The sequence below is a fragment of the Anser brachyrhynchus genome (genome assembly GCF_964034855.1).
Source record: "Anser brachyrhynchus genome assembly, chromosome: Z".
Taxonomy (NCBI): Eukaryota; Metazoa; Chordata; class Aves; order Anseriformes; family Anatidae; genus Anser; species Anser brachyrhynchus.
The window spans coordinates 33,174,958-33,193,075 of NC_137697.1; positions in this window are offsets into that span (position 1 = coordinate 33,174,958).

Here is an 18,118-nt window from a genome sequence, read left to right on the forward strand (position 1 = left end):
AGAAAGTTTTGTGTCAAGGTTATGACACAGTAGTGGCAGTTGTCTGTTCAGAAGTATTAACCGTTGTATCTCTACAGCTTTTTTTTGGTTTGTCTATAGGTCTTCTTACCACATTGTTTGATGGGGAACAGAGGTGCAAATAGCCATGGGCTTGTGGAAAAGGAGAAATACTTTTTTTCTGTTCCAGAAGTATGACCTTGTGGAACAGTTATGATGAAACAGTCCTTATGTATCAGTGCATACCTATGAATCACAAATGTATACATAGCCATCAGAAATGTCTTAGGCTAGCTGAAAGTCAAAAAGCAGGCTGAGCTTTTCCAAACTTTTTGTCTTCTTTTTTCCCAGATTACCTGTCAACAGGGCCAATGCAGTTTGCATATGGTAACAGGTCTTAGAGGCACAACATCTTATGTGGGAAAAACTGAGGTTATGAAGCCGTTTTGTCTCTTTTGAATGTTCCCTTTAAAACACGACACATGTTCAGATGAAATGACATCCATGCAGATGTAAGTTTTATGAGCAGAATATATGACAACTTTAAGGAAAGGAATAAAAAATCTGAGGATGATATTTATCTTCTCTTCAACTTCTCTTCACCTGCTCTAGGAAAGGAAATTTGAAGAGAGAATTTAAGAATAACTCCTGTGAGTTTATGAACAAAACTTCTACACTCCATAACATGATGATTTATGGCATTTTATGATTAACCTAAGTGATAGATGACAGTTACATCCCCTACTTTCAAAGGGGTTGAATCCAGCATAATAACTGTTGTTGCTCATTATCCACATATGTGCCAAGCTTTGTTCTTCCAGTCATGGCATTTTACTCTGGTTTGAAAGGAAATGAAAGTCAAGAAAGATCATGAGATTGGCCATTCTAATGACTAATCTACGGTGTCCATATGATACAGTCTTTCCATTCAATCCTGACTCTCTTACCCCATTTGGGATTCTCTCTCTTATCCCTCTTGGTGTAACAGAAGTCCTTTCATTGCTTTGTTCTTGTTTTAAAAGTGGTGAGGATTTCTATATTTTTGTTTGTTTGTTTTGTTTGCAAAACAGATATACAAAGGATCCCTATCTGAGCTGTGTTGTATTGGTAGTTTGTATTCAAAAATTAAGTACCTAGTTTTCCTTAGGAGTCAGTGGGCTTGGTTTTTGTTAAGCATGATCCAGGAATTATTGGTACTTTTCACAGATTAGAACTGAGCAGAGTACACTAAGAATCTCAGTAAAGGGAAACATTAACTTGCAGTGCCAAAAGCAGGATGAAATCTCCTTATCTATAGGAACAAGTCCTTCTTTCCTTTAAAGAGATGAGTGATTTTTTTGCTTTTCAGATTCGTGTTTGCTAACCATTTCTATCTCCATTCCCCTCTTCCAAAAGCACCTTGCAAGCTAAAGTTATCTATTCTTTACTCTCTGTTGCTTGGGCAGTGTGGATTTGAGGACCATATAAATATTTCCCAAGACAGGTAGGAGACTATGTTATTAAGGTATATGGTCATTTACCCTTGAAGAGTTTCTCTGAATCTTGATCTAAGCCACAGAGACAATGCTCTGCTCTGCATTGAACTCCCAAACAAGTATCATTGGACTACTGCTGGATGTATAGGACTATATAAGCTATACCTGACCCAGAAAAGCAGCATGGATTGCAGCTGGCTTTGACTTCCTGAAACAGTATGTCATTTTGAATTATGGGGCTTGGCTCACTAGTGTGTGCAAAGCACTTTGAGATCAGCAGACAGAAGGACAATAACAGTACTTTGCACTTGTATTAGTTTGTATTAAAACTGTAATTGGAACCTGTTTTTAATTGTGTTGATTAATATAATAATATAAGCTCATTGCAATGTAGGCTACATTTGCACAGCCATAATATCTATGACTTCATCTGATGGTGAAATGGCTGCTTTCCTGATGAAAATGTTGGTGGAAGCTTTGCATTCTGTCCTATGTATCTTAACTGGTTTCAACGATAGAAGGTAAAATAGGAAAAGTTTATTTTGCACATTTTTTTCTACAGTGATATTTAATATGGCAGACTAGTTATGAAAGAAAGGCAAGAAGTTGGTTCCAACTTCTTGTTTGACTTATTTGCCATCCTGATTTTGCATTTTAGCATTTAACATCAGTTATAACTCACTTTTCTCTTTTGCTTTGGTGCAATAAAAAGGTGTGAGCTGTAATCATTTGCCTCCAAGTAAGTTATAAAATCTTACCGATCAAGGGAAAACACCACTTTAATAATTGAAAGAAAAGGTATGTGTGTGATATTATTTCTACCCAGAAGGGATGTTTTGAAAGTAAAAGTATACAGCATGGGGACAGTTTACTGCCTGTGTTAGATGGCAGATGCAGAGATGGACTTGAGCCAAAGTCCCAGTTATATAAACGCATGGTTTCTAGAGGCGAGGAAATGTAAATTCTTCCAGTGGTCCTCAGTATAAAGAGTTGACCCAAAAATTTGGAAACAAATGCGCCTGTGCATTGAGTGTTTGAAATCTGTTCTGTATCCTTTGTCTTGAGCTCAGCTGTAACTCAGCAGTGTCAGGAATTAAAGACAAAAATATTATGTAAGAAAACAGAGTGAGGATCTTGTGTGTGGATGAAAGCACTCTATCATCACTGTACAACTCATGAACAATCAATGGTGATAACGCTATTTTTGAAGTATTGTGTGTCAGTCCATTTTCTTGTTTCACACAGTCAGCAGTCATTTCTGAACAATATTAAAGTCAAGGGGAGCAATTTAATAAGGATTTTTAGTGTGATTTTCTGGTGAAATAACTGGGGATGCTGTCCATCCACTGGAAAAAAAATAAATAAATACACCCATCAGCTAAATTTCATGAAAGATGGTGATGCTGCTGAATATTTCAAGGCAATTGCTGTCTTAAAAAACGAGAGAAATCGATACTTGTATCCTTGGACTGTTGGTATGCTCATAATGTTTTTAGCTATTTCTGAGCTCTTTTTTTGCCTAATAACTGTTCTGAGGGAGTTCAGAATTGTGGATAGATGAAAGGTCTTGGAACGTGTAGGAAGTGCAGCCAACTATAAGAACAAAAAGTAAAGTTATATTTAGATTTATTACTCAAAGAAAAGAGTGGACAGAAATAGTCTGATCCAGCAAAAGTAGCAAATATGGGTACGATGTCATTCCACACTGCTTCAGCATAAGAAATATCTGTTTAATTCAAGACCAAAATGTAGCGATACACAGTTACAAACTACAGCAAAAGCTGTAACCAGAAAAGCAAAAAAAGAAGAATCTCTGTTCACTTAGATGGCTCACAGCCTAAATATAGGTCATGCTCTCTAGGTTATATAGAAAAAGAGAGATCCTGGGAGTGATCTGTGGTAACTGGAATAGGGGGGTGGCAGATGCCTCCTGCTCAGTGGCCAATAGAATGGGATGGCATGCACAACCAGGCCAACCTAAGACTTTGGAAGATTGCAGGGTATTCTGAAGCCATCAGAGAGCAGTTTTGGACAATTTTTCTTACTTACTGGCTGCTAAAGTTCCTAAAACTTCTCTTTTCATCCCTCAGACTTCTCTATGTCCATCAATCTTTTCCTAGTTCTTTTGTTTCACTCCTCTTTCTTATTTTTTTTCCATGTTGGTGGCTCCTTCCAGTGTAATCCACATTTATTTTTTTCCATGTTAATTTCATCTGTAAAAAATGTGTAAAGAAATATTTTAAGATATGAACTAGTTTTTCTGAGTGAGCTCTTGATTAGGCCATGCAAGAGACCTTCATCAGGCTGCTGTGTGGGCTGGCTTTCCCCTCAAACTAGGCCAGAGTGCCTTCAAGGCCATGAGCTGCAGCAGTGTCTTTTGCCTTGGACTTTCTGGCATGTTTTCTAGAAGTACTGTGCTTCCAAAAAAGCAGGAATTTGCAGTCTGATGACACTGCTCTCTAGAGACCTGTGTGGACTCTCCGATTTCCGAGTGGTTTCCGGTTTATGCTTTCTCAGATCTGAAGCCTTCTGGGTTTGTCACTTTTCCAAGGACAGACATGCTAACTTTGTGGGGATTCTACACAGAAGATAGTTAATAAAAAAAGAAGAGAGCTAGACAAAATAAGTGCCTGCCCGCTCATTCATGCCTCGTTTTATCCTCAGCTTTGGACCACTCCTCAAACATGTTAGAATGAGCCAGCTGTGCCTAGGATTCATACAGCTTTTCCAGAAAATCAGAGCATGCTGTTTTATTCTAGGAAATTATGTTAAGTTTTCCTTGTTCTCCTGGTCTCTTCTCTTTCATTCTCCAGCGTATACTGGTATGAGAAAAAAGGATCCTAATTTCTTACCATTCAAGTTGGTGTTTAAAGACCATTTCTTTTATAGTATCTATACCCATTCATCAAGTGGTCCTCATCCATTTCATTTGTTTTCATCCTGATCCAAATTATCCCACCAGCTAATTTTCTGTTTGGCTTTACTGTTTAGATACTACTTTTGCTCCTCTTCAGAGATGAAAAACCCATTTGTTCCAGGTGATAAGCATCTTTCTGTCAAAGATTGTATCATTTTAGCTAACATCAAAGTGCAATGATTGCCTACTGTAAGCCAGTGTCACTTGCAAGAACATCCTCTGTCACTTTCTGTGAGTTTTATTTCAGACATAAGGCATAAGTACCATGTTTTAAAAAAAAAGGGCTGTGTCACTTGGAGTAGGTACATAAATAGTTCCCCAAACTATTGGAAGTAAAAACTCCTTTTAAAGAAAAGGAAGAGTCATAACCTATATGTTATGGCATATTTTCTGATAGTTTTGCATCTGTTTAGATCGAGGTTTTTGACAGTTGCTGAGTTCCACTTTTACCCACCTGCTGTGCAGTTCTGTTCCCTCTTGTGCCAGGTTTTGCCCACATGAAACTCTCAAGTGAGATGAATTTATTCACTCTTTCTATTTGTTTTTATGAATAGATATTTTTCAGCATTTGTAAATTGACTTATGAAACAAGGCAGGTGGCGGTGAAACATAGCAACGAGAAGATAGTGTGTGGAAGAGAGAACAGGCTAGAAAGATTTCAATGAATTTAGGCTTCTTGTATAAATTTGGTTTTCCAATTATGTGTCTTTGTGGCCTGGTTCACAATAGGGCTGGGATCCTTAGCTGTAATGAATATGAATGATAATCACTTTAATTTATGTCAGCATATTTAGGTGCAGCCATGTGCTTGTGGCAGACTGTGCTACCTAAGCAGCTGCTGCAGAAGGCAGCAGTGTTATGGGGTGCTGATCCACAAGCAGAGAGAGAGAGAGTTTGTGGCTGCTATGGAAAAACTGCACTAAGTACTTGTAGACTCCATTTTACCATTTAGACACTCTTCACCTCATAGCTCTTTTGCTTTTTTAAAGAGCTGCTCTGTACCTTTTTCAGCTTCTCCTCCAGACATAGAATCATAGAATGGCTTGGTGTGGAACCTTAAAGATCATCCCGTTCCAACCCCCTGTCATGAGCAGTGAAAATTTCCGCTAGATAGGTTGCTTAAAGCCCCATCCAGCCTTACCTTGAACACTTCCAGGGATGGGACAACTTCTCTGGGCAACCTTTTCCAGTACATCACCACCCTCAGAGTAAAGAATTTCTTCCTTATATCTACTCTACATCTACCCTTTTTAGCTTGAAGCCATTACCCCTTGTCCTATCACTACACTCCCTGAAAAAGAGTCATTACCCAGCTTTCCTGCAGGCCTTTTAAGTACTAGAAGGCCAATGTACAGTCTCACAGAACTTTCTGGATATAACTTCAATGAGCTTTCTTTCAGCTGTAACCTGTAGAATTTATTTTTAAGAACTTATTATTAAGCTAAAGGGACAGTAAGTATCTCTCCTTGAATGTGCTGAATAATCTCTTCATTTAGAACTGGAGTATATTAATCAGCATAGGGTTAGTCTGTATTGGTGCTACATCTGTTTCGAGAATAAGAAAGTCTCTGTCTTTCAACCCAAGTTGAAAACACACTACCACATATACGCACAGATAAAACATATGTAAAACAGGGAAGAAGAGTAAAAAGGAACTTTTCTGAACAGGTAGACTGATCTTGTTTTGAATAAAACAAAAGACAGAAGATATCTCCTATCAAGCATTTGATATGTGGGGCCATAGTAAACTCATAATTAATGCTTTATGTGCTGTGAGTTGCAGACATCACCTTTTGTCTAATAATAATAGTAATAAATAATAATAATAATAATAAAACATCAACAAAAACAACAAGTAAAGACATGAGCCTATAAATGCAGTTATGTCCAAGTCTAATGGAGAGTGCAAGCAAAATGCAAAGCAGCAGAAGACTAATTCTGAGTTCTCAAATGCCTTGCAACAAAAATTTCACAGGTGTTAATTGCACCATATGTCCTAAATAGAGTCAAGTCATGCCAATTCCCGTACTAACAGTAACTGCTTTTTCTTTAACTGGTTTAACAGGTAGGTAATTACAATAATAGAAGAGAAGCTGCTAGTGGTCCTGATCCCTAACACCTTCCATCACCACCACCAAAAGACTTTTGAGACAATTTAAAGCTATATCGACTCTTTTTTTTTTTTTTTTTTTTTTCCCAGCAGGCAGTTTGAAGGTGGCAAGAGAAACATTTTAGAGCTAAAAAAATTGATTTTTTTTTTCATGGTATCCAGTTTAACAATAATATGAGAACTAAATCACAAGGGACAGAATTATGTGACAATGATTTGCTATTATATTAAAGAGCAGAGAGTGAAATGCAACAACTGTATTATTGTTCTCATGTCCAACATAGAAAAAATAAATTGTCTTTAGTCTATCTGTATTTTTGACAGAGCTTTACTTCGCTGCAGTGGAGTGCACCCACATGGAGAGGTCTTGATGTAGACTGAGACAGTAAGTGCTGTGCCTGGACCTATTTATAAAAGTATGTCCAAAGATCAGTAAAGCTTATACTGTACTGCTCTTCTTATGGGCTTTCCTTCTGCTTCATTTGGCTATGAACACTCTTCAACGTTGGGGACTTCCTCTTACCTTCAGCATGACCTAGTGAGATAAGAACAAAGTAATAAGCTGCCATAAATAACTGTGAGCACTCTGGGCGATATGAGCAGTTTGGTGACACCCATATGAGTAATGTAAGTTGTTTTCTTTGTACAGGAATGGTTTCACAACTGGAATCAACTCTACAGGTGGTAGTGGTCAGGGGAAGGGCTTAATTCTTTTTTCCCTCTGCACCAGCCAGATATAAGATTGTTCTCTTTCATGTCAAGATGCAAAATTAGTTGGGTTCCTTAACCCTCCCAAAGACCTAATTAACCATGGTTAATTAGCATGGGGCAGTTAAAAGAGATGACAAGGTTCAGATCAGCCAGCTGAGGGCAACAGGGAGTATTATAAATACCAGCCTAAATTGTAAGATTCATCCATCTATCTCTCTGTCTGTCTGTCTATCTATCTATCTATCTATCTATCATCTATCTGTTCATCTATCTATTTAATTAATTTGATTAAGTAGGCATCTTCGTTAAGATCCAATTAATAAATAGAAGGGCAAGCTAGATTTTAAAAGAAAAGAAAAAAAAAAAAAGAGGTAAGGGAGAGGAAACTGAAGATGCCTTCGGAAGCCAAAATTGGCACAAGTGTCACATCAGTCATCATCACAGTCATCTATGGCCTCATCATCAGTTGCACCTGAGATGCACTTTGGCAGCCCTCCAGGGTGCACAGCGTGAGCAAAGATGCTGCAGTTAACTTGATCGATGTCAGTCTTTCAGTGTTTCTGCCAGCAAACTCCTTCATCGTTCAGTGGCAGTGTTATCCTCAGCACTAAATAATTTGGGGGTATTATCATGTGATGTCTTTGCAGAATGTCAGTGAGACACTTCTGTTTTCAGGCCTCTACTTGAAAGACGTAAATCTTTCCCCTCATTTATCTTATGATCTTAATTTATTATCTTTTCTACCCCCCTTGCATTTTTTAATGTTTTGCTGAATTGCTCATGAAAGCAAAAGACTAATAGCACTCGCTGTAGGTAGGCATGATAAAGCAGGCAAGCACAGTGTGTTATTTCTATATGTCATTTTGTTGATAAACCTCAGAAAATATCCATGCCTCATATACCAGTAGTACAAGACTGGGCTTCTGTGAGGAGAGGTTTACCTGACATAGAAAAAAGGAAACTGAAGTTCTAAAGGACACAAATCACCAAATGTAGTGTGTTGAAACATGTTTCCTGAATCCAAAGTTTTGGTGTGTTTGCAGTCATAATATATTATTCCTCCTGTGTATGACATTTCAGGTTTCAGGGTTTTTCAGTCACACTGCAAAAGCGCATGCCAGATGAGCAGCAAGAATAGTGTTTGTTTGATCTCATATGAACTGCTTTTAAGTAAGGAAGAACAAAATCTATAAAACTAGTTAGGTATCTAAATCCCTTTCACATCAGTGAGAAGCAGACACCTGGATGAAATTGTATTTACCAAAAGTGCTGTCCATTGGTGCTCATTTAATTGCACAAGTACTTAAAACAAACAAAACAAAACAAGCCATCACCACCACCACCACCAAAAACAAACAAACAAACAAAAAACCCCACCTCTGATCAGAGCAATTAAAAAAGTTAATTATTATCTGCATTTTTTTTTGTTTTATTTATCTATTTATTTTATGACAATTTTAAAAGTGAAATATTACTTATGCTGAATGTTTCCAGTCTGAAATATTTTTTAATAAGAATATTAAGGCTTTATTTTCAAATGATCATTCTCTATAAATGACAAATGTTGCAAACAAGATTTCTTTTCAACCAGCCTTACAAACCATATAGTGTAGAGTGTTTCTCTAAGTCAGGGACAAGTTAAGTGGACTCAGACGATATCTGTATAAATTCATAACTTGGAGGCTGTACATCTCACTAAATAACAAGCAAGTTACACAACGTGTTCTTTCAGATTGGAAAGAGGAAGAAAAAGTCTCTCCTGAGTTATATTCCCCTGTTGGAAAGTTACCATTATAACTAAAATCTGTTTTAAATACTGGTACCCTCTAGTGTTCACTCACAGTAAAACTTGCAAAGGACATTTATGGAAGCAGATTCTCTCCCTTTACATGTCCATATCTTCTGGTGTAATGTGTATCTATATCAGGATATTCCTTCATAGGAAATGTGATTTTTCTTTACCTCTGTTGGAGAATTCCCACTTAATTTCTTCATCCATATATTAGACTATGGCAATATAGACATGAGGAATTACAGCACTGAGACAGCTGGACTCTGCTTTAACTGTAGTATGAGTTACTGGGATGTGAAAGGAATTAACTGCTAAGGATGTTTCTTCTTCTGAACTATGGTTGCAAATGGGAGCATACATTCTCTTGGAGGACATATCTGCATTCAGAGGAGTGGAGAGAAGGCTATATTTAGTTAGACTTGGTTCAGATTAACACACTTTGGCCATGGTAAATCAGCCCCAAGAAAACTCAAATGTAATGGCAGGCCAAAAAATTATTTATTTATTTATTTATTTATTTATTTATTTATTTATTTATCTTTGTGATCTCAGAAAATAGTAGGGTGGCATACTTTAGCTCTCTTCTTTGCATAAATAGCCCCTGATTAACTCCAGACGCTTTACAGCTATGGAATGGGTGCATTCCTAGACATTAAATACTTATCTTCTTAAATCTTCTTAAGAAGATAATACTTATCTTCTTAAATCACATCAGGATGACACCTGAAATTAATTGCCCAGTAAAATCAAAGTAGAAAACATTGAAGTTTGTTTTTGTGTGCTGTACTTTTCAGAGGTGAGGTACTCATTAATATTGTTTGGTTGGCTTATGGCAACAAACTTTGGGAAAGAGTAAGTCCCATACCTATCCATTGGTGATATCCAGTTGCTGTGGTTGAAAAAACTGGTTATCAACAATGTTACTGGTGTGAATTATGACACCTTTGTGAGGTGAAGTAGAATTGTAGAGAGTAAACAGAAGTAATGTAAATATTCTTGTGGAAAAATTAGGGAAACAGTGTGAAGGAAGTGAATTTTAAAAGTCACAATGTCACATTAACCATTAAGATATATGTCTTTGTTATAATTTGAAATATTTAAAGTGTTTCTCAGTAGGAAACAGTTGCTTATAATATGAGCTGTTGCCGAGCTCTGAACTTCTCTCTTTTGGTCAGCATGAGTTCGCTCTGTGTTACATTTCTGCAGTTAATGTTTAGTAAAGCCTGGAAGTTCCAGCTGCATAAAAGATGCCAACCTATTTGTTAAATGTTGGTTTGGTATTGTAATGAGAATTTCAAATGTTATCTCTGCTGCAGTTACTGATTTTCTTTCTGCAGAAAGGAAAGTGTTGAGCTGTGCAGGGCTGCTACAGTCTTGCCCTGACCTTTGGTCAAGACAGGACATGTGCCATGGGCTAAGGCTGAGATGTGTTTTGAGGCTTTGAGTTGCCTCTGGACCCTCTCAGATTGCTTTGGGTATTTGTATTTTTTGAGATCATTCATATGGTCTGATGTTAATCTGGTAGTTTTCAGGTGCCTTTCCTAGAGCAATAGAAACGTTTTTTGATCAATAGAATATTCATATGTTCAAGATGCCTACTTTGTCCCTTCAACATGTGGAGAGAGAAATAAATTACATGGAGAGATATATCTCAGCACTAGAAGGCTGCAAGTATTGCATTTTACTTCTGCTCTGATCTTAATATTTTGATGGTTCTCATTCCTTTTAAGAGACCTTCAGAGAGGTTTTGCTTCTGTCTTTCAAATGGCTTCTGAATGATTTAGTGAGTACCTTTAGAAAGCAAACAGAAAACAAGCCAGCCAACCAACAAACTAACCAACCAATCAGCCAACCAGAAACCTTTAGCTACCTGGCTTTGCTTTTCTCTTTGAGTTTAACTTTGATGCAGTAAGAATTCTCTTTATCATTTATCAGTTATATTGTTGAGTGTTTTTCTGTAAGTCTGGCTCCTTTTGTAGGTGAGGAACTGAGGCACAGAGAGAAGTGGTTTAATCAACTAGATGTAATAAAATGGGAAATTAATTTCTATCTCCAATCCTTCCATCCCCGACAATGCTACAGAGAGATAGTTTGTCGCTCTTTAGTGATTCCCAGCAAAAGCTGATGTGAATCTTGAAAACATATATCTATATATAAATGTACTCTACAAACCATTCATATTAATGAAGTCTCTTCCTTCCTTTTTTAGTAGCTAGAGTGACAGTATTTTAAAATAAAGTATTAAACATATTAAGATAATCAGTAAACTGATGATTGGATAAATATTACTAGTCCAGCTCCATTTGTAACAAAATTCATGTGACGAATGTATCCTCATTTCTAGCAGTTAGTAAATCCTTTGGTTTTTCAGTATGCTACAATTCTACCAGAGAACCTACTTATTGTTAAAAAAAAAAAATTAATATTTGAAAGTTTTTGTTGTTGTTGCTTTTGTTTTTAATATTTTGTGCTTTCGTTGTCAAAAGGTTCTCTGCAAAGGATTATTTTTCTTTTTTAAATCCATTTCTTGGAGTGGTATACAATAAAACAGAAGGTTAAAATTCAACTTTCAGATCAAGACTAGGTATGGTTGGCTTGCAAGAAACTCTACAGCTTTTTTTTGCATGTGGAGACCTATATGTTAGAAACACTATATTTAATAGTAGTGAACCTGCAGTGATCAGCTCCTATTCCCACCAGTCCTGGGGTAGAGGATAGAGGCAGAGGGTAGAGTCCTTTCAAACTGTCTAATATAAGGTTGTATTAGCAGACTGGTGTTTGGATCTACAGTACATACAGTGCAATAAGCATTGGTTTGCATAATGCAGCAAGATTCCTCCTCTCAATCATTGCTGTGCTTTATATGTACACTCTCAGTGATTTTTTTACACATTCTTCTGCTTATTGGAAGGAGAGTTAAGCCTGCATTTATTTATTTTTTTTAACTTCTATAAGAGAATTAAAGCAAAATGATGCTTTTGAAAACTCTTGGCAGAGGTGGCTGCATGCTTGCGAGAAGTTCACATGATAATGGAAGTGGACAAGACAAAGGATTTTATTGATCATTTAGAGAATAGTGACTGTTCTGAGGTTTTTTCCTGGTCTGAGCACAAGTTATGTCTCTGTAAAATATCACTATATTCTGCAGAATAACTTGACCGTCCTTTGGAGAGTAGTGGTGTTAGCCTACTGATATATTTGTAAGTCTGTGTTGGCAGTGCAGTCTGAAGGAATTCATAGTGAAAAGGCTATTATAACATCATAAACCAAATTTTTGATCTGTGGAAGACCTCCTCTTGTCAGCATCAAGGGCCAAATAAGGTTTAACACACAGCAAAGCAGTGCATTTCTTGTGGGTCTGAAATCCAGTGTTTCAGTGATGCCTGAGTGTTCTGAAGACAGGGGCCTTATTGCAGCTGAAGTTTGATCACACCAAAGCAGTTCATAGTGTTATCAGGAAAATGATTGTGCCATCATTTGTTTTGGGAGACCTGGATTTCTGCTGACTTTGCACAACTTGCCAAAATCTTCATGTCAAAAGGATATACTATGTTTTTTTCTCCAGCATATGCCAAGAGAACATGTTGACCAAGAGCAGAGGCACTGACTGTAATGTTTTACTGAGTGAATGTACAAAGGTCGAGACTGTGTCCCAGTAAAGAGATGTGCATCCAAGGGAAGAGTTTCTGGGTGATGAGTCAGGTTGGTTTACCTGGTCTTATTTCAGCATGTGAACTACCATATCAAAGTGGTATCCAAAGCTGAAAATGTCATTTGAGATCTCCCGCCCTGCAGACCATTTTTCACCACTGTTTTTTTTTTTTGTCTGATATCCCACCTGCAAGTGCTGACCTTCTGAAGGGCACCCAGGAAGAAAATAATTACAGATTTAATTTTTCTTACTGTGTGATGAAAAGTGAGCAATTTAAGTTTTCTCCCTTTTAATTTTCTAAATCATAACAAAAGAAAAGTTTAATTTTATGTCTTTGTGATCTTCATTCTTCTCTTTGTCTCATTCCTCTCTGTCTCTGTTTTGCTCAAGCTATACTACTAGAAGAGCTTTTCCACTAGCACAAATGTGTTGTTTCGTGTTTCAAAGCTCATATAAAAATCCTTTCTCAAGAAGTTTATTGCATTAGGTGTCTAACGGATATAGCAGTGATAATACAAGAATATCAGTGATAACTTTCATGTTGGAGAACTCGGGAAAGTGTGTGAAAGTCTAGACTGTGAGGATAGAGGAGGAGTTCTGGCAGAAACTATTCCATCTGGGGCATGGAACTCTTTCATCATCAGCTCAATGATGGGAAGGTTACTGATCAAAGCAGGTAAATACACCAAAATGACAGCAAGGGTAAATTCTGCCAGAAGAAGTGACAGATCATTTGTACTTTCTATTGCATACAAAGTTCTCCAATATCCATGTTGGACTAAAATTTAAGTTATTGAAATAGTATGCTTCAACTACGATGCAACAGCATAAAGTCTGACCATTGAGATTAGTACAAACCACAGTGTCCTTGCAGCAGAGGTTGCTCAGTACCAAATCTTCATTTCTGTTGCCTTAGAAAGTGTCAACTTGTAATATTTCTGTGGACAGCAAAGTGGGTTTACTCTCACTGGCATAAAAACAGTGAAAACTGCAATGTTTTGGATACTTCTAACATGTTATTACTGTTCTAGTCCCAAATTTGAATAATACATGCTAATGTACATGTAGTCTGGATTAAATGTCATCAGGAGAGCAGGTAGGACTCTTACAATATGACTGAAGTTAGCGCTTTGGTTTCCATGCATCATGTAGCAGATATTGGAACTGCACAAGAAGGTCACCTACATTCCAGATGAGTCTGGATGGGCACTGTAGGAAGAGATCCAGAGAGGCCTGATAGAAATGCCAACTACTTTTGCCTTGTTCCCTAACATGGAAATAGAAGGTTAATGTAAAATGAGGGGTTAGATGACATAGATACTGTCCCTCTTCTTACTCTGCTTATCACTGCTGTTGGAAACAGGCTGCTGGTAGATATACCCTGGTCTGAGTCAATACAGCTGTTCTTACATGTTCTGCATGCTTTATCATGTAGCTAAGATAAGTCTTGTCCACTCCATTTAAGATACTTGACTGGAAGAGGAAAGAAAAGAAAAGAATCATGATTCTTTTGACTTTGAACGCTGCTGGCAGTGCAGTGGTTATAAACCTGAAATCCAATGAGAAATGTGTGCTACAGTTGTAAAGACTAGTGCTAACGAGACAGCAGTGTTTCAAAAGTGATAAAATGACAAGATGTTCCTTAGGTCTGTGCTGTTTTTCCTGTTTCTTTCTCTTGTCTCTGCCCAGTCTGTTTATCAATGTCATTAATGGAAAAAAAGTTGATTACTGGCAGTTGATTACCTCCTCCTTCCCCACTCATTTTCCTCATGAAATTTTTTTTGCATGTATGAAAAATGCCAGAATGTTTTTTGCCACACTGGGACGGATTTGCCGTTGTCCAAATCAAAAAGAATAAAAACTCTTCTGCTTTTAGGCTTGCTTGATCATAATCTCCAGCTACAACATCCAGTACTCCAAGAGTTTGTCTGAGCCAATAATACCATCATGAAAAAACTTTTACTGTAGTAAACTAATTTTTGGAAGAAAAAAAAAAGAAAAAAAAAAAACAACTTGAAGGACACTTACAACTTTTTCTTTTCCTGCATCTTTTTCAGTGTGTTAGTTATTGTTGGACCTTAGATGAGGCAGCAAATGTAAGCCCCAAACTGCAATTTTCAGGGACTTTTGCCTTAGTTTTCTGTACTGTGTACTTTGGTTTCTTTATCTAATAAAATTTAAGACTATTCTTGGTGACAGCTTTTAACCTAGAAGTCAGTTTTTTTCAAGTCTGTCAGCAGTCCTGTTCTGAGGACTTTGTCCAAGATGCTGCTCACCTATGCCCATCATGCATTGTCTGATCAAGGACTTGATTAAGATCCTGTGATTTTAAGACCAGTTTGCAGTTGCAACGTCTTGTCTTCATCTCCCTCTAGGTGTTTTTAAAGGCATATGTCCCACCTCATCTTTCTTGTGTGGAATTTATTTGCCCCTCACATATTCTATCTCCTCTAAATGCCTCTATTTGCCTTTGGTAACAAAAATTGTTAAGAATGCTAAATGTCCTAGACCTAACTCTTGTTAGACATAAAATTTCTTTCTATTTCACTTTCTGTTATGTTGACAAATATTACTAATACAAAAATTAAAGAATGCTGTAAGCTATTCCTAGATATTTTTAGTGTTTTCAGAGTTTCAGCTCAGATAAAACTTACAAAATTTCATTTGTTTGTTTGTTTTGTCATCTGGGTTATTTCTGTGGTTTGCATTTCTCCTGGTGCCTTGTGGTATAAACTATTGGAGGCCCATTTTATGAAATGTTTCCTAATAGAATCATAGAATCATTAATATTGGAAAAGACCTCCAAGACCATCTGGTCCAACAGTTCCCCATCAGCAATATTAACCACTAAACCACGTCCCTAAGCACCATGTCCAACCTTTCCTTAAACATCCCCAGGGACAATGACTCCACCACCTCCCTCGGCAATCCATTCCAATACCTGACCACTCTTTCTGAGAAGAAATGTCTCCTAATTTCCAACCTAAACCTCCCCTGGCACAACTCGAGGCCACTCCCTCTAGTTCTGTCACTAGTTATCTGCAAGAAGAGGCTGACCCCCAGATCACCACAACTTCCTTTCAGGTACTTGTAGAAGTGTTTTAACCATTGGATGCTCCTCATGCCATAATGGCCAGATCCAACAGGCTGTGCTGATGCAGCTGCCAATTACATCATTCCAAAAGTAGCAATGTTTCTCTGAAGACAGTAACGTTGCACTGATGTTTTCAAGAAGAAAATTTAGATATTTCATGCTAAGTAGAAGCTTGATATTCGGGCAAGAAGGAAAGGGGAAAGGAGAATTGAGACACAAAAATATACCAAACATACCTTTCACAGCAGGACTGGATACTTTGCTTTCTTTAATGTATGTTAAGTTCTTGTAAACTCTAAGGTATACCTGGAATCACAGAATCATAGAACCATAGAATATCCCAAGCTCAAGTGTGCCCACAAGGATGACTGAGTCCAATTTCTGGCATCACACAGGGCCATCCAAAAGTCAAACCCTATGTCTGAGAGCATTGTCCAAATGCTTCTTGAACTCCAGCAGGCTCAGTGCCATGACCAGTTCCTTGGCGAGCCTGTTCCAGTGCCCAACCACCCTCTTGGTGAAATAGCTTTTCCCAATACCCAGCCTGAATCTCCCCTGTTGCATCATCATTGTAGAATGGGTTGAGTTGGAAAGGACCTTAAATATTGCAGACATTGTTTCCAGTTGTAAATGAAGTTTTTCCCTTTACTACTTTCCTCGGAAACTGCCATATTCCCAGACCTGCTAAGGGGACTTATACTGAAAGGAGTGTAGGATCAGCAAGAGAGCATAGGCTGAGGTCTCCTGCATTGTAGTGAGTAGAAGGAGTAGGAAGTAGAAGTAGGAAGTGGAGTGAGCAGGGAAGTTGGTTTTGGCAGCCGTAGTTCCAACCCCACCGCAATGAACAGGGATGCCTCCCACTGGATCAGGTTGCCCAGGGCCTCATCCAGGTTGGTCTAGATCATCTCCAGGGATGGGGCATCCACAGCTTCTCTGGGCAACCTGTTCCAGGGCTTCACTATTCTCTGAGTGAAGAATTTCCTAACATTTAATCTACATCTCCCCTCTTTTAGTTTTAAGTTATTCCCCCTCATCCTATCATTATCTGCCTGAGCAAAAAGTTGCTCTCCATCATTTTTATAAGCCCCATAAATTTTAAGCATCTTTTACATAAGTATTGAAAGGCTGAAATAAGGTCTCCCCAGAGCCTTCTCTTCACCAGGCTGACCCAGCATTCTCAGCCTTTCTTCACAGGAGAGGTACCACATCTTCGTGGCCTTCCTCTAGACCCAGTCTAATAGGTCCCAGACCTGGATGCAGTACTCAAATTGAGGCCTCACAAGGGCAGAGTAGAAAGCTCCATACTGTTTTCTCGGGTCCTGTTGCTGTCCCCAGAGAGCAGAGCTCATCACCTGCCCCTCTGCTCCCCTCATGAGGGAGCTGCAGGCCACCATGAGGCCTCCCCTCAGCCTGCTCTGCTCTGGGCTGAACAAACCAAGGGACCTCTGCCACTCTTCATATGTCTTCCCCTCTAGATCCTTCACCATCTTCGTAGCCCACTTTTGGACACTCTCTAATAATTGTATGTTTTTCTTATATTGTTGCACCCAAAATTGCACAATGTGTTAGCCTGCAGTGCAACGGGTAGAGGACACTGATTTTATTGCATCAGCCTGGACAGTTTATGACTTATTCCAGGAATGATATACAGGAGAAGAACAACTAGACATTTATCCAGGACAAATTTAATAAAGTAGAAATTGATTGTAAATTTCATCTGCTTCTTTTTCAGTGGCAAAAAGTTTTACTCAAGCTCACCTGTCTATGTAAGGCCTGCTCTGTCCTGGGGGGAATGCACATACTGACACCAATGTAAACAGGAACTTGCAGTTTCTTTTGGCATGATTATTACTTCACTTGGTCAGCTGGTATCCTGAGATGTCTCAGGTGGACAAGACACTGGGACTGTTTCCTACAGGAATGAAAACTATTATCTTGGAATAAGTTGATATGATATTACAGAAAGGGGTTATACAATAAAAAACACCCGTTCTGCACAGATGTTGTCCAATGGGAAGTAAGAAACAGGAAGACTCATGGATCAGGTGGCAGGAACAATTTCAAATTATCTGCTTAGGTCATTCGATGAGATTGGAAGGAAAAGATGTAGAGCAGGGTAAAGCAAAAATGTTATATACACCCAGACTGATGAAATATGGGAATCCTAGATTTTGTCACCTTGTCTGTCCAGCATGGGTCTGGTAGTTTTAATTTCTTCCATTTGGTTCTCACATGAACTTTCTGTTAGACAATTATCATTTCTTGTTTTACTGACCAGATTAATTTACTGCCATATTGTAAAGGTTAGAACAGGTAAAAATATTTTGAGGGCTACTTTATAATTTTTTGATGATATTACATATTTGCTAC